At 42.9% G+C, this 24,114-nt stretch overlaps 1 long non-coding RNA gene across 2 annotated transcripts; it reads right to left on the bottom strand.

Annotated features, from left to right (window-relative positions):
* Window positions 1-4,047: 4,047 nt before the first annotated feature.
* LOC127015011 (uncharacterized) lies at window positions 4,048-23,661 on the bottom strand. Of its 2 annotated transcripts, none has more exons than XR_007766261.1 (3): window positions 23,604-23,661; window positions 15,044-15,136; window positions 4,048-4,302 (listed from the first exon to the last, which is right to left on the bottom strand). It is a non-coding gene; the product is annotated as an uncharacterized LOC127015011 (long non-coding RNA). The 2 variants fall into 2 exon arrangements; XR_007766262.1 differs by lacking the exon at window positions 23,604-23,661 and adding an exon at window positions 23,496-23,580.
* Between the last annotated feature and the right edge of the window lie 453 nt (window positions 23,662-24,114).

The raw sequence follows: 24,114 nt of genomic DNA on the forward strand, positions 1-24,114 counted from the left end.
CAGGTCGGGGCTGGATGCAACATGCTGCTTTCTCAGCCAGAGCTTTATCAAAGACCCCTCGTCAGCATCCATGCTTGGCTTGGACACTGGAAGCGCTAACGTGTTGTCTCATTTTTGAAAGGCAAATCTTGTATTTTATTAATATCTTGCTATTCTTCTGTTAAACAGGTATATATTGGTACCTGGTCTTTGGCTCTAGCACTCCAGCGGGATTTTACGGTCTGCAATATCCCTCCTGCATGTTTGCTTTTCTCCTCGTTGGGTCTTTTGATGTAAGTAGGTGCAACTCACTGCAGAAGAAATGCAAAGACAATGGTGCCAGAAGTCTTTCCCCGAGACATTGATGATCAAAAAAAATGTGGTGCTTCAAATAGGCCTAAATTTCCTCAAAATACACTACCAAGATTAATTTTCACTACGTGGATGTGAGGTTTTCAGTTATGGTCAAGGTAACAATTTACACACACTTTAAAATCGGGTCTGTAACTGATAAACCTATGCTAAATGTACAAATTAACATAAGACAGCTGAACATGAGACATATAAGAATTTATTCCATGCTCCTGGAATCATCCATTTTTTGAGAGCTCTAATTACTTTCAGATTTTGGTGAAGAATTTGGCCTCTGTATTACTGTGCTTATGTATTACTTTTTTTTCCAAATGCTTCTTCAGAAGAAGTCACAAACAGCAGAAAACGCTCATTTTTAGGGAAATCTTTCAGCTGTGCCATATTGCATTTTTAATGACTTCATTAGCACCAAGCAAGAGTAAATATACATGCAAGCCTATGAGCTGACATTTCCATGCAGACCTCAAAACATTTTTAGCAGCAGAGGTAATAATTTAAGCTGTCTCTTGAAATAAGAGGCCACACCAATCCAGAGCTTTTGTACTTTAAAACCTGTCAATAACTGGCTACTTTTTAGCAAGAATTAAACTGCCTTTAGGCAGCTTGCACACCTAAGAGCAGCTACTTTCTGGCTGGAACTAGACTGCAACACACTTCTTTTTTTATCAAAAAAAAAAAAAACAAACATACACCACAGAACACACACACCCTCCAGGATTTAGGGGATGCTACAAGCTAACCTTTCTTTTATGCCCATTCATCATCTTCTAGTCATAAAAATTAATAGTAATTGCATGCAAACTTGTGCGTACAGCTCCCTGCATTAGACACAAATATATATGTTGTATAAACAAACAGAAAATATTAGAGAGGCATTTTCCGCACTAAGAGACAACCTAGCAGCCGAGCAGTAGATTATTCTTATCACTCTTTTGCAGTAAAGCAGGAAAGAGAAGGCAAGAGCACATAAGCCAATTTCTGCCAGAGCAGCAGATGACAGAGCTGTTGCAGGACAAACAAAAAATAAAGTAAATTTTCCTTTCCTCAACACATCTCTCCCTCATCCCAAGTTTCTTGACTTTTTTTTTTTTTAAATTTAGCCCTTTTTGGTCTTTTTTCCCTTCCTTCTCCTTTAAAAAGACAAAGAAGTGGTTGATAGGGAAAGGGAGGAGTGGCGGGGGAAAATGACCTGTCTCTCCCCGTAGAGGGTAGATACAAGCATGCCAGCAGTGGAGTGACAGAATCCGGCCGGCCGGCCCCTGACAGCAAGGCAGGCGGGTGAATTGGGTGGTCGCAGTATCAGCTGGGGGCATCGGCACGTCCCGCTGCCTATCAGCGCTGTGCCTGGCAGCTGGGGAGATACATTTAGATAAAGCAGCCAGCAATCGTTGATAACAAGTCCCTCAAATGTCAGGCAGCACAAAGGGCAGCATTGATTGCTGCTGTACAGCCCGCCTTTCCTTTTCTTTGGTGCTCTATTTTTCCCCCTCTTTTTAATACCGCAAAGACTCTAGCTGGGATAATCTGCCTGCAGAAAAGGCCATTGTGCTGCTACATGCATTGTGTTATTCACTAAATAGAATTTATCAATGTTTCTGATTCCCTTTCCTTTCTCCTCCTCTTCCCCTCCATCCCCCAGCTGCTACCCTGCCTCTTCTTCACAGAGGTGGGCCCGATCCAGGAAAGGACAGACGGCGAGTCCTGGATCAGACATATGGGCTCTTTGAAATCTATGGTATAGATTTCCTCCTCTCTCCCACATCTTTGGATGGGTGCCCGAAGCTAACACTCATCTCAGCTTTCATTTATTTCTGACACAGAACAGACATAGCTGACATTTTGGGGCCATTTCATCCCAAAAGTTGAGCCGATCTGAAAATGCTAAGTATTTTGAATCTCAGGCATTCAAGACATTCTCTCATTTGAGCTACCCAGTCTAGCCCTGGCAACCTACAAAGCTCAAAGCCAACTCCTTGAGATACATAACAACATTTGGCAGAGGCTGCCGCCCTGGCCAGGGACACTCCACCTTCTGCCCTGAGACAGAGCTGGGATCTCATGACAAGAAGGAGCTCCAGCACCAGACATACAATGTAAAGGGATGAACTGAAGGTGCCTTTGACTTTAAGGGGCTCCTGTGCTCCAATTGCTGATGTCTCTGATGGTTTTCTTCAATCTTTCATGCTCAGCTTCTCTTTCCAGAAAATGGGAATAATGTATTGCCCATTCCCACATCCCAGCAGTGGGCTGCAGCAGCCATCCACCTGGTGTTTACAGAGCAGCAGAAAACACCAGCAGGGCCCCAGAAAGTCTAGCAGTGACACATTTCCAGCCCATTGTCCAGGACTGTTCCTCACTACAGGTCCCTTCTCCATGACTGATGGAGGAGAAAAAGGATCCAGTCTGCAGCATGAGAAGGGACCTCAGCACTCAGGCATGCTCACTGCATTCACATCAACATGCTCCCCCTCTCACTGTCTTTTAAACTGATGTGAATTTAAAGCCAAATCTTTGCTTCAATAATGAACAGACTGTTCCCAGCTATAAAAAAAAATTACAATCCCTGACACTTTATAATCATCATTTTAATTATTATAATTTTAGAACTCATACTTCACCAATAATAGGGCTCAAACAAAAAGTGTGGTGTCCCCAGATAGATAAATGACAATGGGTTTTGTCTCATATGCTTGCTATAATTACATCTATTTGATCTGATGCAGTTTTACGCTTTTGTATTTTCAGCATTGGTGTTTTGAATGTAAACGTCTCTGAGGGTCCTCCTGAGGCCTGGAGGATTATATCTGGCTCCCTGCGCAGAAGTATTTCCAATACTCTGTGCTCTCGCTCAGGGACAAGGAGTTTGAAAACATCCACCCTGAGTGGCCACAGAGGTGGGCACGGCCACGAATGGCATCATGCACGGAGAGCAGGGTCCTCCTAGGGAAGGTGCTCAGCACCAACAGCTTTATCAGCTTCTGAAAGCTAAGTGTGCAGGGTGAGTCCTTGGGGGACAGATGACATGGGCAGGATGGTGACATGATGGACCTGTCCCTTCCTTGTAGCAGGGAACGACATCTTGTTCCATATTTACCAGGGTAAGGCAACATGATGCCTGTCCTCTGTCAAACCAAAGGTTTGCCTCACCGGTCTCTGGCATCAGCAGCAGCTGCCTGCGGCTGAGCATAGGCATCACCACATAGTTGGAAGCACAGGGGCAGGCACAGAGTTGCACTTCTGTGCTGTATTCTCCTGGTGTCTGTCTGGAGATTGCACTTGCAGCTCCGTTTATAGCTGCTTAGCCATTCTTGATAGATTTTTCTACCCTTTTTGAAGCCGGTTTTGCCATACAAGTAAAGTTAAGTGTTCCCCTTTTTAAAAACAAATACTAGTATTTTGATGTAAGAAAGGAAGGTTGACAGAAAAAAAAAAAAGAGGATTTTCCCCACAGAAATGGGGGTTGGCAGTTCCTGTAGCACAGTGATCTCTCATACTTTTTTCCTTCAAGTCTGGAAGTGAAGGGGACAGGAGAGAGAGTTTGTCTTTTCAGATACAGCTTCTTTGATCAGCGTCATTCACTCTGGAGAATGGAATATTGAATTCCTTTTGCAGTCAGGCTGTGCTTAAGCGCTTTTGAGTCTGGCTGCAGTTTGTGGACTTTGTGAAACATGAGTATCCCTCCCGCCTCCCCTCCACCTTTCTTCCCTGACACAGGGATTTTCAAAGGGCATCATACTGCCTGACCTGAGAAACGGGATGTTCTAAAATGTCCCTGGCCATTGATCACATACACGTGGGTGTGCAGGAAAATTGGGCAGAAGTACTGCAATTCTTAAATTGGAGGGCTGCATTCTCACCCCAAGCTCATGTGTAGAAGCAGGAGAGGGAAGTCATAGACATGTATGGCCCGGGTATAAATTCAGGAGCAATCTGTTGCTAAAGTGAAAGGACCTGAAGCAAAAAAAAAAAAAAAAAAAAAAAAAATCTATTAAACTCTTATGATTCAATTTTTGGCAAGGGCCAGTATTTTCAGTTATAATCAGCATTAACAGACATTCAGGATAACCAAGTTTGCCAGTTTGCCAATCACAAACCACAAATTTCAGGAGTGTGTAAAACTCTGCCATACAAATGAATGGCCCGCAGTGAAACTTAGCAGATAAAGCTTCAGCCAGAGAAAGGTCTTACAATAATCTTTGTTTAAAATAAAGTTAATTAAATTTGGGTTTAAGCAGAGTTTCAACCATTTTTAAGTTACAGAATAATACCAGGACTTAATTACACCTTTTATCCAAAGATCTTTTAAGTACTGAGACATCACATAAGCTGCAGAGCACAGTTGGGAGGTTCGTTCCACTGTACGCTCGCCCCAGAGTGGGAACAGGGAGAAGCTGGCCTGGGTCTCCCTGGAACAGGTTGCCCGCGGCTCTTTGTGCTGCTCTGCAATATCCAGCTGTTTCAGCAGCCACCATGGACAGACAGCGGGGAGCGCAGAATCAGCACCATGAGGGTCCTGATGACTACCCCCTCTCCTGCCCCCTTGGCCCAACCCAAAGCACTCCCTCTATCAAGAAGAGTTGCTACATATTCACTGTACGCTGAACCCCTGCTCTGCACAGCTCTATTTTGCCCAGGTGGAACAGAGTGCATGATAAATCAAGGCCAAGGAGTTTAAATGCCTCAGTTAAATTGCACAGTAAATTAAAGAAAAAAAAAATCAGGAATATAGTGCTGTTGTGAGTTCCAGTCAACTTCTGTAATAGAGAGGGAGATATCGCTCCAGAGGCTCTCATTTTAAAATGTATCTGTTCCCCAAGCTGAAAATCTAATCAATTCATCTATACTGTGGACTAATTACTTTTGCTATTTTGTATTGCAGTGAAGACAGGGAGGGAACAAAATATATTTGGTCTGCTCGAGAGTGGCTACTCTACTACATACAACATAAAAAAAATGACTATATTTTATCAAGGCATGAAATTGCTTTAAGAAACGGAAATAAGAAAAAAATCATTTAGTGCCAAGAGTGAAAAAATACTGCCATGACAAGATACTAGTGCTAAGCACTGTTAGAAAGTTTTATAAGGACAGATCTGTCTTCTCTCTGTTTTATAGCTGAGAAAACTTGAAGTGGTTTTGGCTTGTCCTGATTCAGGGAATTAACGAATGCAAATTCCAGTTTAAGCTGACCCCAGCCCCATTTCCTTGTACAGACCCAGCCCTCACTGGTTATCTGACTGTGGGACAAATAGTCTGTTGGACCTTTTGCTCTGTACACGAGACTACAACCATGAGAAAACCACAAGGATACAGGAGAGTTTCGAATATCTATGTTTGCTTATGAACAAGGAGAAGATACACACAACACAGAATTTCTCCTTCTCGGGCAAGATACCAGTGGCCTCCCCAATAGCACCAGACTACTCTGAAATCTTGTTGGGGCTGCAAGCCTTTTACACACACACTACCCAACAAAAGCCATGCAAGCATCACTGTGCAAATACTGGATTATCTTGATTTTGTGTGACTCCTTGCTTGTATGCTTTACCCATGATTCAGCTTCTCCCACTGACAAAGGCTGAAACAGGCCATTATGCCCAAGTTTCTTTCATGACACAAGCCTGAGCAAATTTAGGTAGGGCAGCCCTTTGAGAGCAGTCATTTTGTCCCTTCAGGAAAGCTGTCTGCTGACACTTGATAGGCACGAGTGTCTCCACTGGGACCTGGCCTGCAAGGAGCTCAAACTACTTCAGAGCTGTACAAATACTTTAGTTAGCCCTAGGTAATTACAGTAGGGGGAATTCTTAGAAAAATCTTTTTATGTGGATTAAACCAGGGCAGGGCCTATTCCTTCATGGGGGGGGGGGGGGGGGGGGGCGGCGGGCAGGGAGTGTGATCTGGGAGTGCTGATGCTGGCTTGCATGGTGGTGCACTGGTTCCTGACTGGAACCTCTGGGCACTACTGTAATACAAGTAATACAAGTAAACTCTGTCCCAACCTCAGCAGCCTGTGGTTGGGCACCTGAAGGTGCTGGTGTAATTTGGGAACTTGGACTCATACCTGCAAAAGGAGTCAGACAGGAATCTCAAAATTCCCATTGTATTTACTAATTAGTTGTGTTTTAACCTGTACCCTTTTTAACTGTTTCCAGACATTGTCACACAGCATGGAGGAAGGCCTGCTGAAGAGCATGGTCCTGACAACATGGTATGAACAGGGGTCTACATTACTGAGCTACTGGCAGGAGGATAGGAAGTTGTGGAAGACACCAGCCCCAAATGCCCTGTTGATAATACGCAGCAACAACTAGAGGAGTTCACGACATTTTCTTGAGTCTCTGTGGAGTTCTGCTGCCAAATCCTGCCAAACAGCACCAGCAGTGGGGATGGTACAGCCCTGAAATACTGCCACAGGCAGTGCCAGCAGCAGAGCTCCAGGGGTGATGGCAAGTTATTTCCCCCAAATCCATTTGCCACTCACTCCTGCGGTAGGGTGCTCCCATCTGGGATCCCTAACATGATGAAGTGCCCAACCACCTCTGCCTCCCGTTGCTCTTGCTCCAGTAAAACCATTCTGGGTATTTCTTGCCTTCAGGGGTGAATTTCACGTTTTTGCCTTGTGCCGTCCAGGGCTGGGCAGGAGTAGCACAGGGGACACTGAGTGGTGAGTGGAGCTGCGCCTGGTTTAGTTGAAGCCCTACAAAAGCAGTCTTAAGACAGATCCCATCACAGATTACCTTACACAAAACAAACCCTGAACTCATCCAGCACAACCTCTACAGCTCGAAGACAGGAGCTGCAGAAGTTCCCTCTATTTGTGGATATTTGAAAGACATCCATAAGCCGTGAGGCCATTTGCAGACTCAAAATGTACTAACATGTTCAAAATGCTAATACGAAGGGACAGGGAGGTACTCAGAAATATTCCATTTTGTCTTTGAGGGGTTATACATACCATATGGGGCTGTAGAGAATGACCATGAGAAATGAGGTAGTGAAGCAATCAAGAGTACAGTTCTGAAGAGTTGTATAAAAGTATTATTTATGGTCTAAAATTATGTTGGGTCTCAGAAGTAAAAAACTAGAGGAAATCCATACCTCTATGGGTTATTAAAGGGGGCAATTAGGCAAGCAGAAATGGGGAATTATTGAAGACTTAACTGGTCAGAGGAAGTAGCATGTAGGGAAACTTGAAAGGAAGCAAATCCTTTTTCCTCCCCTAGGAGAGCAAGGAAGGAGGAGGAAGTAGCAAAGAGAGGAAGCAAGGCAGCAAGCGAGCTCACTGGGGAGACCCTGAGTCGCAAGGAGCCCGAGATCAGAGTATGTTTTTGTTCAGATCCACATGCTTATATGGGATTTCCGCTTGGGTGGAGGGAATGCATGAATTTTTGACCCATTTTCTAGTCCTTTATACTGCTCTAGTGCATAAGGTTTCTACCATCACAGTGTCTTTGCAATGACAGCCGGCTTGGGTTTTCCCTCACACGTCTGCTCGCTCCCTCACCACCATTTGAGTAGCTGTCACCCTCTTCATCACTGCAAGGGAAAAAATGCCTTCCCAATCAAGCAGGAATCTGACATTCTATTTGCGTCTCTCTCGTCTGCAGCACAAGTGCTAAGTATCAGAAACAAGGCACTAAGATCAATTGTATCAAGTCAAAAAAAACCCCAAACCACAGAAAATAAACATTCAGAAATCCAAAAAATGTGGGCAGGTTTAACAATACACACAGACACAAACACAAAGAATGATCCATTTTGACGGACTTATTATAAGTTGGTAAAAATGCTAATGTTTGCAGAGAGACAATGCTTTCATAAATATATATTATATATAAGAGAAATGAATTTTTCATCTCTAATCAGAGTTGATTTAGAAAGCAGTCAGCATGCTTCTGTGTCTTACAGCCTCCTCTTGAATCTGATACCTAATCCGAGTCTCAAATGCAGAGAGGCAGAATGCAAATGATCCAGGTAAAAATGCAAAAAGCAGCAGCAACTCTTGCCCGTGGCACTGTAAAAGTCGAACCACTGTAGCAGATCCTACCACCTAATGAGCAGGAAGAAGGGGAGCTCTCACCTCCAAGATACAAGCTTCCTTGAAAGATTTGCCATGAAGGCTGCCAAGCTCGCAGGCAAGAATTCACTCTCGACCCCCCTCAAGCAACTGGATGAAGCCAAGCTTTGAATGTCAGGCCCTGTCATTGTAGGCACAGCACAAATGCCCTGCAGTAATGCCACCACCAAGGCAGCACTCAGTTGTCAGAGCACCAGCAGCACAATTCATAAGAAAACCAGCAAATACGACAGCACTTGAATATGAATCTGGAGACAAAGCAGAAACTGCAATCGACTGAGAACACGCAAGTCAAGACTGAGAAAAATAACAGTTTGCAGAGGGCTTATTAGTGCTGTTGAATTAATTCGTTGCTGGATGCCATGAAAATGAAGGACTCTGCCCAGGCTGCAGCAGGCCTGGCAAGGATGGGCTTTCAAATACCAGCTCAACAAACAGCAACATGGCCAGCACTGATCTCTGATCAGTCCTGCCCAGACACCCTCCTAAATACAGACTTCTTGGACATTTTAGGACAAGATTCCTCACAGCTAACTCTGACTATATAAAGAGTAAGCACGTAAGAATAAACAAGTCATCTAAAGCTTTCTCTGTAACACAGAAAGAGCAAGTCACCTTTGGATGACAAATCATCCTGCTTATTTCAGAAGTCCTTCTAAAAAGGGCTGAGTTGCCCTCAGGAGATACCCCTCTTTTAGCTATGGAGGGTCCCTAGACAGCTGGCTTAGACCTGATGACTACATTTTAGATGGCAAAAGTCATTTTAGAGGAATCCAAGCCTTATTATTGAGCCTATGTTCTGACTGGGCCTTTTCATTGAAATCCAACTCACATACTGGTTTCTCTTATGCAAACATCCAACAGAATATAAGGAAAAACTATAATCTTACTATAAAATTAAATGGAGATTCACCTTTCTGCTTTTTAGTACTCTTTTGCACTGTTAAAACGTGAGATTGGGCTTCTATGTTCTATGCAGTTTTTAGTGCTCTATGTGGAGCAAACCAGCTCCGCACATCAGACATCTAACATATGTTGTTTACATAACACTTTCAGCTGTGTTGCTACTCTCTCTGAACTCAATAGTTCCCAAAAATTTGGGATCTTGCAAATTTTTCTATCAGGAGGAAGCATTTGGCAGTGGAGCCTGGTATCTGTTATAGAAACCCTGCTCTCTGACAAGGAACACCAAGTCCTGTTTGCCGGGTGTCACACAACAGGAGATCACTTCATTTGCATCTTCCTACCAGCACACAATCTAAAAACACTGTCTCTCCTGGCCTTTTCAGGGTTACCAAGGTAGCTGTGCCGAAAGCTTTCCTCTGTGCCTTTCTGCCCTGTCATTTCTGAGGCTCAGTGGTTCTTCTGTGCCGTGGATACCTGAAGGGTCCAGGATGTTCCTCTGACCTGCACACTAACATGCACATAGACCGCCACCTGAAGAGCGCCACAATGCCCCAAAGGGTTTAACCAGTTCTACTGTTTGAAGAGGAGGACCACAGTTGTCCCTAAACTCAAAATAGAGCTGTCATTGGATCATGCTATAATCTGAGGCTCTGGTGACAGGAACTTTTTTTTAGTGCGTGCATGTGTGTGGTCATAGATTGGGCCCTCTTGATCACTGCAACAAATAAGACTAATAATATAGCAGGACCTTTCCTATTTCCTCTCTATTAATTCTAATGCATATTCCCAAGAGATGTCAGAGTGATATAGAGTAGTTTGGGTCTTATTTAAATCATATACTTTTGGACTCATGTTCCGTTACCTTCTGTATCTAGAATGCATAATGAGAAAACCATGTACACTGCTATCTCCAGCTTCTTGTGACCATTACAGCATACTCACAGGGTTACTCATGTCATTGTTATGAAGTTATTAAAACCACGTGGTACACAGAGGCAGCCTGCTTTTATTTCTGGTACTGGCTCGACGTCGTAGGGAAAGCGCTGTCCTTTCCTAAGTGGAGTCAGGCTCCCACAGAAACTACACTCTTATCTTGGATTCGCCCTCTCCGAGCAGCAAGTCCCCAGTGGCCACTTGTGGAGGCCTTAAAGGTGCATTTTCTGTTTTTTGTAAGAGCCTGTCTCGGTAAAACAGGCCTTTGTTCTTAGGACTGGAGCTCTGAAAGCAAAACAAAGGCTGGTGTCCTGGATGGAGCAAGTCCAAAAAGGTGGAGAGAGCTCTGCTGCCCCTGCTTAAACCACTCACATCCAGCACATGCTCCTCTGAAAAGTACATCTAGAAGATACTTTCACCCTGGCCAAAGCAAGAGCGTTTTTTATCTGCAAAACCAGATTGAACCGCTAAAGCAAAATTGTGAATAAGAGGAGAAAGGGAAATAAAGGGTAAAGAAGCAAGATCCTCTCTACATTTCAAAACAAAACAGGAATCTTATTAACATTTAAATGAATAGACTATCTGCATTGTGAAATCCTCATGAACTGTTGTGCTCTGGACAGAAATGAATCTTGACCCTCATTACCAAAAGCCACCCTGCTTGTGACAGGGTGTTTGTGAAGCCAGAGAAGCAGATGCTCTCCGGACCAACATCTCTTCACTGGCTGCCTGCAGTCATGATGGACTAGCCTTAGTGACCAAGGTGATTTTTGGTGTTTCTATTTTCCTTAATAAATAACATTAATATTAATATATTGGCAACAACATAAAAAATAAACCCAGAGCAAGCCACCAGCAGAGCAGTTAGCTGCACGGGTCAACACCCTGCAGTGAGCAGTAATCTGCCTATTTTGTATCTGAGGAGGTAAGAAATACTCATCATCCCAGCCTGAATACCTACCACATGCCTGCAGAGCCCCCGCTGCCAAGAGAAGGGTTGTCACATGCATGGGGGCAGCTGTGCCAGCAGCAGCACAACTGAAGTCTCTGCTTAATGCCCACATCCCAGCTCTGCTTCCTCACCACAGCGCAGCAGGACCCAGCCCTGCACCCCAGCCTGATAGCTGCACCCGTGGGGAGCAGGGCAGAGGAGTGTGGAGGAAGACATGGCTCCTCCTGACTTCCGACAGGAAACTGCACCAGGCAGGAGAGACAGTGGGGGCCAGCGCCTTCAGGGAGAGGAAAACAGTGAGGCAGTCCCTCAAAAATAGCAAGGGAGAGGTGGGATGTGGGAGAAAAGCTACAACTGTGGCTTCCCAAAGCGCTTGAAACTCTGGAGAACTTCCTACTCCCTGATATTTCATTGTCCCCTCCCTCCAGAAGTCCCATTATCCCTCTCCAAACCTCTATCACCCTAGAAACCATCTGTTCAAGTGGAAATTACTTCCAGCATGGGCTGCATTATGCAGGAGATGAGCGCAGAGATCCCACAGTGGACTTCAAATCCTTGGACAGACATCTCCAAGTCTTGAGTTATCTCTTCATAACATGAGCCGTTGACCCACAGAGACAGCTTCAGAGTCATTATCTATTAATGTAATGACATGCGACATTCTTGCTGGTACCATCCCCACACTTCTTTCTAATCTGCCAACTAGGCCTGTTGAATGGATGTGGCCATACTTCTGTGGCACTGCCAGCTCTTAGGGTTATATCATTAATCTAGTGCTCTAATCACAGCTGCAGCTGAGGACTCACACAAGCATCTTGTGTGATTGTTTCTTTTCTAGTAAGTTTTTAAGCTCTCAAGAAGAGCTGAAAACATGAAATGAATGCATATCAAACCAGGAAGCACAGAGAAAAAAAAACCTGAAAAAAGTCAAGACTTCTCAGCTCAGCATGTATGCTGAGGGCATAGCTGAGGCTGGCAACCCAAGAGTCCTTGGTTGCTGTGATGTAAGCTACATGCCCAAAATTCAAGGAAAATTTGTGTGTGCCAGTGACTGCAGGGGAACTGTAATTAGTAACAGGCAATGACAACAAAACATCTCCTGAGAGCGCAACATCAAAACTCACAGGTCTGAATAAGTTAAAAAAACCCAAAACAGACAGGATGAGAGAGAATGTGCTTGCTCATCCAAACACAAGCCTGAGTCAAGCTGAACCTTGTTTTTGAAGATGAGTTTCAGGTGCCTCTGCTAATGCTCCTGCCCAGCATGAAGGCAGCCTCAGTCTGTATCTTTCCAAGCAAGCTCTGCTGAGCTACTTGCCCATGAGGACTTACATGAGGACTCAGCTGCTACTAAAAAGACTAAAAAATCCCTCAGCTTATGTGTTGTAGCACTTTCAACTTACACAGGCCAGCTCAAACAGTACAAACGAACCATTTGCATAATCACACTTCAGAGTGGAAGGAAATGAGCATCACTGCAAAGCCACCAGCTCTGATTCCTCCCCTAACCTTCCAGCGGGAGGAGAGAGAAGCCACCACAGAAGAGCTCAGCTCATTAACAACCATGACAGTAAAAGCCCCAGAAGTCTCAGTCTCACACGTACATGAGCGAGCACAGCACTGACATGGATGCAGCCCTGAGTGTAATTTCAGTGTATCCTCAATCTCTTGAGCTGTATTGACTTGATGTAAAGATATATTACCTCAACTTTACAATAAAGGCACACCTTCAGCATTTACCCTCTGCTTCTTTTCCACAACATTTACTGATTTCACACAGTGTAAGTTCAGAGACAGGAACATAATCTTAACCCAAATTAATTCATTGAGACATGCCTATTGAATGCCAGTGGACAGAGCTTCTTGTCAAAACCTAAAGTTTCAAAATTTCCAGTCATTTTGTGGACAATTAGTGATCAAACCCTCCAATTTCATGATAATTGATTTTAATTAAAAATAGGTTTTCTCCCTAAACTTATCTACAAAGGCTTATTGTCAGTCCTCCAGCAATCTCATATCTGAATTCCTAACATCATATGCTGTACATTTGAAGCTGAATAATACTATATATCTTAGATCACCACCTGAATGGTCTTTTGGACAAAAAAGTACAAAATGTAAAATTACACAAAGTGACAGAGAATTCATTTTAAGGACTCACTATCCAATAGAAGACAAACCTCCACGTTCACTCTCCTATAAGAGGCAATAGCTAGAGGATTTTATCCAACTTGAATCTAAAGAAATCAGCGCTGCCTGGTCCTCATAGGATGCTTTCATGCAAGTCCTGATACTGCAAAGTCATCCAGTAGGTGATTACAGCAATCAGAAGTTAGAGGACTATAAATGGTGCAACTTCCACAACCTACCAAAAACCTGAACTTTCTGTTCTGAAGGAAAGGAACAAAACTGAGAGGCAGTAACTGCGGGGCATACCCAGCCATTAGAGAGCAAACTGGGGGAATATAAAGTAATACAGGCAACATATTGGAGTTTCAATAAGGACAAAATGGAGCAATAAAGGATAAGAAACAAACAACCCAGAAATGGATTACCAAGTACAGTCTTACTAGATTCGTGCTCTATACCCTACTTTATATTGCATTTCACCAGAGGACAGAATTTCATGAGCTGGGGAAGGAGGACTACACGTGTAGGTGTGTGTGTTGGGGGGTGAGGGATGTTAATGAGAAGAGAACAAGTGAGAGTTAATTACAAACATGTCTTGAATGACTATTTCTTATTTTAGTCTCAGAAATATCAAGACCTGTAATAGTTGACTTTAAAAAGTGTAGAGAAATGTTTTTCCTTTCAGCTGTTTTGCAGGGAGCAGGAAATAGGCATAGACTGTGATAATAGAATATAATTATCTACTATCTTCAGAGGATTTCAACATTGTTTGGAAGCTGCTGAGACAGATTTGGGCATACCCATTAGGACCTCTTTTGGTGAGAAAGGTGGGACAAGAAGTCTCCTTATTCCAAAGGCTGCCCACACACGAAATCTGCATTTCTGAGTGAAGGAGAAACCATTCTTCTCTCCTTTTACAGGTAGGGAGAGCCTTAGCTCATTGCTGTCTCTTCCTGCCTTTTACCAGCAGCCAGCTTAACTGGGCCAGAATAGTAAAACAAGATCTTCTCACTGCACTTTTTTGCAGCATGGTACTATCAGAGCAAGGGACACAATGCCAAGACTAAGAAGTCTCACCTCAGTCTACTGCCGGGAGAAGTTGTAAAGTTGCAGCCCAGTTCAGTGATGTCAAGCAATGCATGTCATTCAAATGAAGTGTTTAAAGGACTAAAGTCCTGCTATTTCAGCCAGATATATCCAAGGAGATTCTCACCATCACATGCCACTTCTGCCCCAACCCCAAAAATCTGACTGCAGCATGAGGCCCTGCTAGCCAATCATCAGCTACTCTATTAATGGGGAATTAAAATGATTAATGCAATTAATCCGTTATGCAGACTGAGCACATGCTGTCTCCATTTGTACATGAAGCGAGAAAGCAAGCAACTTGCCTAACAAGGGAGAGACTTTCTGACCCTGCACCATCTACTCCCCTTCCGAGAACAGGCAGACAGCAAATTAAGTCTAAACTCTGAAGTGCTTTTTCTAAAACTACTTGACTTCTACTGCTCACCTCCACAAGTCCTATCAATTCTGAGCTACAGCCCTCTCCCCTCAAAGGCCCAGAGATGCAATTACATATTATATCCATGTTGGTTCATATTATTTTAGTGATTTTTCTAAGAAATATATTCATTGAACTAAGCAACTAGCACAACTAGTTCTCCCTTGTGTGCTCTGATGATGGTTTTTACCTGGCAGCAGCTGGGAACCAATAGCTCTGATGTCTTTCTGGAGAATCTTCTGTTCCTAGGAAGGTCAGTCATCAAATAGGATTCATTTTTCACCTGAGACAAGAGAGATGTTGAGGTCTTATAGATCTGTATGGTGTTAAAGTTTTGCAAATAGCAGAGAACTAGCTTTCAGTAATTACCTCTCCTTTCAGAAGGAACTGCAAAAGACATCTTTGAGTAGACTGTATTTATTACAGTGGTAAAAAGAAAACAGAGTAGAAAACAATGAGGCAATTAGAAGTTCCCTTTGTTACCTGAAATAACAGCAGTTTAGATATGTGGCTTCCATTTCTGTAGTTTGGGACACCATAATTATGAGTGGAAGACTTGTTTCAATGAAATATTTTGTTGTTGCTGAAAACCAGCAATTCCCTGTAAATCAAGACATCTGTAGGAAAGCAGCAATTTCAGCCACCTACCAAAGGAAGAGTAGGAACCTGCCAGATTCAGTGCCAAATTGCCACTGCAGGACCCCTGCAGAGCACTTAGCCAAATGCTTCTGAAGCAAGGAGAGACGTCTTCAGGCTCCCTGAGGCAGAGCCCTGAGATCCCAGACTAAGCCAGTAGTCCTTAGTGGGGAGATGGGAGTCCCAGGAGCTTTGGACTCCTGTCCTGCCCATCATAAAGCTGGCAGCTCAGAGACCTTGGCTGAACCAAACCCCAGCCTTGGATTTGGATGCTATGCTAAAATTCTGTTTCCAAGTTTTCAGACCTGTTTTTTCAGATCTTTCTTTCCACAGGTATTTCAAAAAGTCTGCTTCAATCGAGAACAGATTTTTTCCTCTCCCAAATATCCCAAAGGATGGGAAATTGCAGGTTTCATTTCAGCTCTAAACATAATGTAGTATTTTGCTTTACTAATTTTGCACTATTTCATAAGTCATCCTTAAGCAGCTTGCTCTAGAGGACTGTTGCCAGAGCAGAATCCTGCATCATATTAATAGTACTCTTACAATCTTCATGATAGTGCTGGACAATAGAAATCTAACAGCAAAGGCATATAACATAAAGGCAATATCTCCTTGTTTATAAGTGACTTCTGGCTTGCCTGAGTACTGGCATCCTACTCTTCAGAGGTCCAGCATAATGAAGGCAGCTGTTTGGTAGTTTTTCCTGAGGGAATGGTGTAAAGACAAGAAAGGCAGAGGTAGAACAAATTGAATCACAATATTGAGGCCTTGAGCTGTAAAGCATGATTGGGAAGGGAAAGTAAACCTGATGTACTGCTTCCCATCAGGTACTGCTGCCAAAAGAAGGAAGCAGGAAGAGACACCATGCCAGAACTTTTCTGGCTTGCTTACTGCAAGGGAAGGATCAACCAAAGTTGCATGGAGGGCCCCAAAAGCCATTCATCTTCTTTGTACTTTAGACTTGTCTGGCAGGACAAAAATGAGAACAAAAGACATGACCACACCGTGAAACTGCCAAAGCAAAATACTAAAGCAAGAGAAACACAGCTATTTCAAGTTTTATTATTAAATGGACCACACTTGCAAAGCTTTCCAAGAACCTAGGCCAGATAGTTTGTAACCTCAGATCAGAGTTTCTGATGAATCTGAAGGCTAAGATAGGATTTTTGGTCAGACCCATGTAGTATTGGTGCTTGGTCATAGTTTCCCATCCACAACTAGACAAAGGTTAGTATATTACCTAGAATTTCCTTAAAAAAAATACTTCTGAACACTGAAGTATGAACTGAAAGAGAGGAGGAAACAGGCTGTAGTCCCACACCCACCCACCTTCTAGTTAGCCCTGCTCCTTGGGGCACTCTTGTGATACTTACAGGACCCTATTCCAGGCCCATAGTCATGCAGTCCCCTGTCTCAGGCTTTAGCTCAGCTATACTCACCATCTGAGATGATGCAACCAGACTAAAATCATTGCATGAATATCCATCTGTATTGTATCCATGATTAAAAAAAAGTATATCTAGTCATGTGCACTTTCCAGTTTTGTATTAGGCCCACAAACAGCTGAGCTGCCTGAGAGATTTCATCAAGGGTAAAAGCAGGAGAGAATAAGTAGGAAACTTTTAAATAGAGTTATAGGATATGTACGTATGTCCTGCCACAATTAAAGCTTAGGAAGTTCATAAGCCCTTGTTAAATTATTAGAAATTGCATTAGCATGACAGTGGTGACTCACTTCTTCCCATGTCATCCAAGCATTAAAAACTGTGGGTGGAGGTAAGGATTTATAAAAAAAAAATATTTTACAAATAACTATTAGGACTATTATTACCCAGAATAACTGTAAAGAGCACAATGGGTTCTTATTATTCAATCGATTGAAGAGTCACAAGACAAAGGAATTAACAATGCTAAATGACTTCTTTCTCATTAATAAGAGAGTCAAACTGTACAAGATGTAGGAAAGTGGAATCTGCTGAAGGGAATTTTATTGAATTCAAAACTTGTAAGAACCTAAGCATAGCAAGTGGAAGAGCATTAGAGTACTTCCAGAGGTCAGCTGAAGCACAGGTATACACACAGAAACTGTGTATTGAAAGGGACATTTTTCATTGAATGAACATTGCTGTTTTACACCTGCACTGATACCACCAGTTAGCCCCAGCTCAATAACCCCCTGGTTCAGCTAGGAAGCAGACGTATCATTGCTCCTCAGTAGGCACCGTGAAAACAGAGATGAACAGAGACCACCTAGCAGACAGCCAAAGAGGAACCACTAAAATTAGCACTTCTCTAAGTGTTTCCTATAAGGGGCTAAAGCTTCCTTTTTTCCACTGACATAATTTTGAAAGATTAAAGTGGAGACAGTAATCAGTAGATGAGTCTCTGGCAGCCACACCTACCAACAGACAAACCCTTGTTCTGGCTTCCCCCACATAATTGTTCCTTGCTGGAACTGATCTGTTCCCATAAAAGTTTATGATTATCATGACAGGGAAAAAAACTGCTAATGAGATCTAACACAGCATAAACAACTTCTTGCTAACTCTTCTCATTGATCCTTCAACTCAGAGGTAAGATCAAGTGCTGGCATCCACTTGTGCTGCAGCAGAGCATCAGTGTGTAAAAACAGGGAAACAGCCCCTCAAAGCTTGAGGAAAGGAAACCCCTGCTTTAGGTTTCATTATGAGTAAACCTAATGGAAGAGGATCAGACAGGCATTTGTCCATCCAGTCCTATGTGTTATTAAAACTGATGCAATATTCTAGGACAATACATTCAAGGTATTGTGAATATAGACTCATATTTCAATCCTATCACGTTTATCCGCACACAAAAGACCAAAATTATTCCTCCTGCTAAGATAACTATGTTAGTTGATACAAAAGGAAACTGTGTGAGAGACATGGTTTTACTTCTCCTTTCCTGCCTGTATTGGACCTTATACAAAATGATCTCTTGTCTTTTCAGAAAGACAGTTGGTAGGCATTTATATGTATACAGCAGAGAAAGCAAGGAGCATAATAGTTACACACAATACTTACTTGGTGCCTAGCAGCAGGCATATAAAGGGGATTTGATGGGCAGATTTACAGGCAAGGAAGCAGCAATTGAGAAAGCTTCTTCAAATGTACTGTATAATATGCACGATTGAAGTGAAGTTTCCAGAAGTTTTTGTTTCTGTCCCTAGCTCAGTACCAGAGTTTTTGGAAACCAGCTTCATAAACCAATCACAATGATTTTAATTAGAAGTGAAAGCAGCTTACAGTATGCAAACACGTGGTAGATAGCAGGTACACCTACAAGCTGATTAGTATCTCTTCCTCAGAATTCTGCAAAGGAAGAGTCAAAATCCTACTTTCATACAAATAAAAAAGCCCAGGAGACAGACATAAATGAAGCAATTCATTCAGACATAACACAAGATTTTTGGGGAAAAAAACCCTTATTTTTCAACTCTGCAAGCTCCACATATACACACAAAGCATGTTAAAACACTTATTTCCAGCTAACCACACTTTCTGCCAGAAGTTGCCCCCTCTGTAGGAGTCTGTTGCCAGGACCACATGCCCTTGCTTAGCTACACCTGCTCCCAAACTCACATTTCTTTGGTTTTGTTCCACATGGTTTGCACAGGAGCAGCTGAGGCAAGGGTAAGACCTCCCCCTTCACAGGCACAGGAAGGACAGCAAGGGACAGTAGTGTCTGTAGACAGTAAGAGCCAGCATGCTTGTTCAGACTAAATGGCCGGCTCAAGTACTTCCCTAAACTGCCATAGGAAGATCCACCCACACATCTCTGAAAAATCCTAATCTCCATGCCATGTTCTGTCCTTACTCACACTCAGTGCAAACCTATAGACAACTTTATCAGTATTTTTCATTGCTACTCTTCACTAACATGTTTCTGCAATCCTAGGCTCGTCCTCTGGGAAAGAGGAAAAACTACCCAGGCAGAGGGGATCCCAGTAAATCAAGAGGGTATCCAGCTTCACAGTACACATGGAGGGGAAAAAAGCCAGGATGAAATCTGTTGGACTGTCCTCTCAACTCTGCCTCAGATGTATTGGGGGATACTAAGGAAATCACATTCAATGCCTCAGTTTCCGCTCCTGTGATTCAAGGATATCACTACCATCCAACACCATGAGGATATGTGAGGTTTAGTTCAGTATACTTAGGATACTCCAGATATTTTAAAATGGAAAGCTGTATATACATGCAACCTATTAGAGTGTTACCAAAACTGAACTCAAACATCAAGGGAATGTTTTAGTGGAAAAGAAATGAAAATCATTTCTCTTTGTTCTCTGGATTTCAAGATATGAGCAACACTGTCAAATACCTCTAGAAAATAACATTCAGTGAAGAAATAAAGGCTCCCTTTTGTGAAGACTGTTTCATTATAAATTCATTTTATTCTGAGTCAGAAGACTCACAAGTCTTTCCTGGGTTTTGTTTGCATGCTCTTAGAGTTGTTTCCCTTGTTGTCATATTCCCTCTTGCCAACACAGTAAGAATAGAAATCCTAATGCACTGCATTACAAACTACCCAGCTTTATTAGGTTGCATAGACATTACTGCAGATTTAATCTATTAAAGCCATTAGTATTTGCAAAGTATGGAGCAATTACCATTTTCTAGAGCAAAAGAACAAACAGAAACAGTGTTAAGATGTATAAATAAGACAAAGTAGAAATCAGAATACTTCAGGGTTTTCCAGGGTGATTTTATATTAATCAAGTTTCCTGTATCTCTCCTGTCTTCCATCCCTTTGCACTTCCCCTCTCCTTTGCCAATCTCATGTAGTCTTTCTTCCCTCACTTCTCCTGTCCCAGAGACAAAATTCAATTACAGAGAATATAAAGAGAATTTTTTATTGAGGCCAGACAACTAACAGGTCTCTCAGGACTGAGGGTACCATCTTCTCTACCACAAAGGTGTTGGGTGGGAAGAGGAAGTTTGCTTTTTTTATTTAAACTAAGATAAACTTGGGATAGTTATCTTGCTGTAAAATGCAAGGGGCCACAGGTGTTTGCAGGTTTTACTAACAGCTAGGCAAGGTCAGCACTATTCTAGACCCTGGTGATTCAACCTCAGCTAATTCACCTCCCAGTGAAACAAACCAGAATGCCTTGGTGGATCCACTGCCCTTTCATTGTTTAACAGACATGGTATGAGTTGTCCTATGTTAAAAACTGCTTTCTTGTTGCTGAAGACAAAGTAAACTGTTCTGCCTAGTAATAGCTTTAAAGAGTTTCTATCTAACCAAGCTCTGTAAGCACAGGGTTTGCCCACAGCACGCAGATTGCCCTGTGGAGGGTCTCTGGCACCCCCTCAGCTTGAGCCAGCATAAATATTCAGGTGGATTGGCACTCAAGCTTCCCCAGGGTGCACGTCTAATCATGGCAATTCTCTCCCTTTGGCTTTTCAGCCTTTTTCGGAATATAAAAAAGTCTCCACCAAAAAGCAGGATAGATATGCTTCATATTTAGTAACAGAAAAACCTCAACAGGTTCAGATAAGCATGTAACAGGTTCAGATAAGCGTGTGGGCTACCCACCATCCATAAGGAGGGAGCTCCTCAGGTAATGGACTCCCTCAGAAATACTGGCCCTACTGAAATAAATGTCAGAGCTCACATGGACTTCAACAGAGTGGCAATTTTACCTTCCCCAAATTGCTGAAAATAACAAAATTGCAGTGAATATCCTCGAGAATAGACAGTCCAGAGATGTCAGGTACTTTTCTTTAGTCAAGTTATCAGTACCTCAAAGAGGCTTGGCCACAGCTTGTAAGTACTTTTGCTTTGGGTAAAAAGGAGCACACAATAAGAGACATATAGTCATTAACTTTACTGTACAACAAAAATGTTTTAGTCAGAATTTAAACAGTGCTCAAGTAACTTACTCTGTCTGGTCATGGTTATCCTCCCCAGATTTTTAGGTGCTGCCTGTGCTGACAAATACATTTTCTTCATCTGATTTCTTCTTCTTCCTTCTAGCAAACTTTTGGATAAATTTGAAGTGCGAATTGGCTTAGGCCACTGTTAAGAAAACTGGACTTAAAATCACTACCATACAAGATCGCTTTAAAAGCGATCTTTAAAAGATGTTGTTCTACAGCTACCTCCAATTTTTCAAGACAAAAGGTTATCTCACCTTACTGCATGAAATAGAAAAGGGTTGGGGTTTTTTTTTGTGAAACCCTAGGAAGAAATGCTGTTGTTATATGCAACGCTTCATAATGATAGCCTCAAATGCATCTTCTTTAAAAGCAAGCTGGGAGGCTGCACTAGAAGGCAGGTTTGCTCCAGCTCAGAAGTCCCACTCCCCTTTGGCAGAGCCCTCAGGAAGGTAGAGAGAACTCTTTCTATAAGCTGATTTCATGTAGTTTGTAAAAAATTTTTTACTTCGGGTTGGAGGCAGGGGCAGGGAGAATATCCATGTCCTAGAATTTATAGTTCACTGACATTTCCTCAGGTGAGGAAAACTTTTAACCACCAATGACCTTATTAGCAGCTGCTGGCAGTTACTAATGGATGACAGCACTAAGAAATAAATTAAAAAATTAACAAATGGGCCTTTCTTGTAAGGGGAACTTTTCATTTTAAATGCACTGCCTTTTGGAATTACAAGTGACTTGGCCAGGTTTCAGGATTAATGAACACTCACTTGTCAGGTTCAGTGTGTCTATATATCGTGCAGTTTACTGAGACGATGCAATGAAAGCTTCCCCCCTTGAGTTTGGAATGACCCTTTAAGGACTTAAGAGAAGTTTTAGAGAGAGAATTAAATTCACAGGTGTGCCTATAAAATTAAACTGCTGCTTTTTGATAGACCCATAACTTTTCTGAGACACTGAGTTTCTTCAGAAAGATTACAGCCTGACCCAAACAAAGCAGTGACTGTAAAAATTGTGAAAGCTACCACAAAACAGAAGAGTGCTCTTATCAAAAATTGCATAATATTACAAGAAGCTTGTATCTAATTGTACACACACCCAGAAAAATGTTAATGGAACATTACACTCAGAAATACACATGCACAAGAGAATGCAAGCTTTCTCCTAGTGGATATCTAAACACCAAAGCACATAGTAGACTGTGGTCATAATCTGACTAGTTAAGTTTTCATGGGTTAATATTATTTTCTGAAATATCACTTAAAAAGGGCAGAAGTAGCTACTCAGCTGTTGGGGCCAAGCTACTTGCCTGCAGGACTACAGTGATGTACTGTGTGGCTGAGGGACCAGCCCTCAGGATGACAAACCCTGCTGTCCTCCAGCCCTGGTGCTCACCAAGCAACTTCACAAGCTCCTGCAGCTTGAGGCTATCCATGTCTTCAAACAGCACAAGCAGAGGGCTCAGGTGCCTGGTTTAGCTGGAGCCAAGTGGGGAGCTTCCACCAAGCAAGCTGCAGGGACGGTTATTCTGGCTGATGGGCAGTTGGGAGCACAGATGATACCTTCTGCTAGCTCAAATGGACTCAGAAGTGGGTATTTCTTTACAGCACTCTCTCTCTCCTACACTGTTAACCCAGCTGCCAACTCTGGGTGCACAGTGGGGCTGTGGGGCAGAGAGTGACCCTGATGGCAGCACTAGCTGCCACCTGTGCCAGTCTGCTTCCTCCCTCAGGGGATCCCGACAACACAAGAGCAATGGCTAAACAGGACACATATCCTTTATCAAGCTGTCCAAGTTTACAGTCTAATCTGCCAGAGTCAACTGAAACTGGTACCAGTGTATGCTACCCTTGCCCTAGGCTGAAAACAGTGGTGGCACAGAATGAGCTATGTACTGAGTCTGCTCCTGAGTACAAGTCAACATGTCCACATATTAAAGGACTCTAGGTACCAGAAAATCAAAAGCAAGGTTAAATAGCAACATGGGTGTATTCAGAGAAAACTGAAATAACGTATAGATCAAATTCTTTCCTTTCTTAGCTCACAGTCATGTATTGCAGAAACAGCTGTACAAGGCTAAAACATTATTTGCATGCTCACCATCAGTTATTGTGCCCCTGCTGAAGGTCCAAACTGACACAACAGAGCTGACAAAATAGACTATAGGGACAATTCTCATCCCATCCCAGCCAGGTTAGCTTCACTCACCACAGAAAAGCAACCAAACTGCCCCAGGGGCCCAACACAAGATCACAGAGGGACCTTCCTAGGCTCCTCCATCAGCTCAGCTGCATGCCTGACAGCCTCTTACTGAGGAACAGTAACAAATAGCCTAAGGATGGAAAGACCAGAAGTGGGCCCAGCTGTTTCCATTGTTAATAACAGAGTTACCTCAGGTGAGAGACCTATTGCCACCTGTGGCCACTGCTGCCTATACAGAAGGCAATCGGCTTATCTGTTAGAGTTGAAGAGGCACAACACACCCAGATGGGGCTGTTCCTCCACGGTGGAGGGGGAGGCTGGCAGTGCATATGTATGGCATCTTTGCATTGTATGAAGAAGTCTGTAGAATGGGTTACGTTGGGTTATGAAGACTGATGAAAAAAACACTCTTGGCCAAAAACGCTAGGCTGTTACAAACTGTGTGTGTGTGACAGGCCCGTTTCTGAAGCGAGCGTGCAGGCACGGCTCCATCTTCCTCCTGTCACTACTGTGAGAT

Source organism: Gymnogyps californianus, chromosome 3 (assembly GCF_018139145.2).
Source record: "Gymnogyps californianus isolate 813 chromosome 3, ASM1813914v2, whole genome shotgun sequence".
Lineage (NCBI taxonomy): Eukaryota > Metazoa > Chordata > Aves > Accipitriformes > Cathartidae > Gymnogyps > Gymnogyps californianus.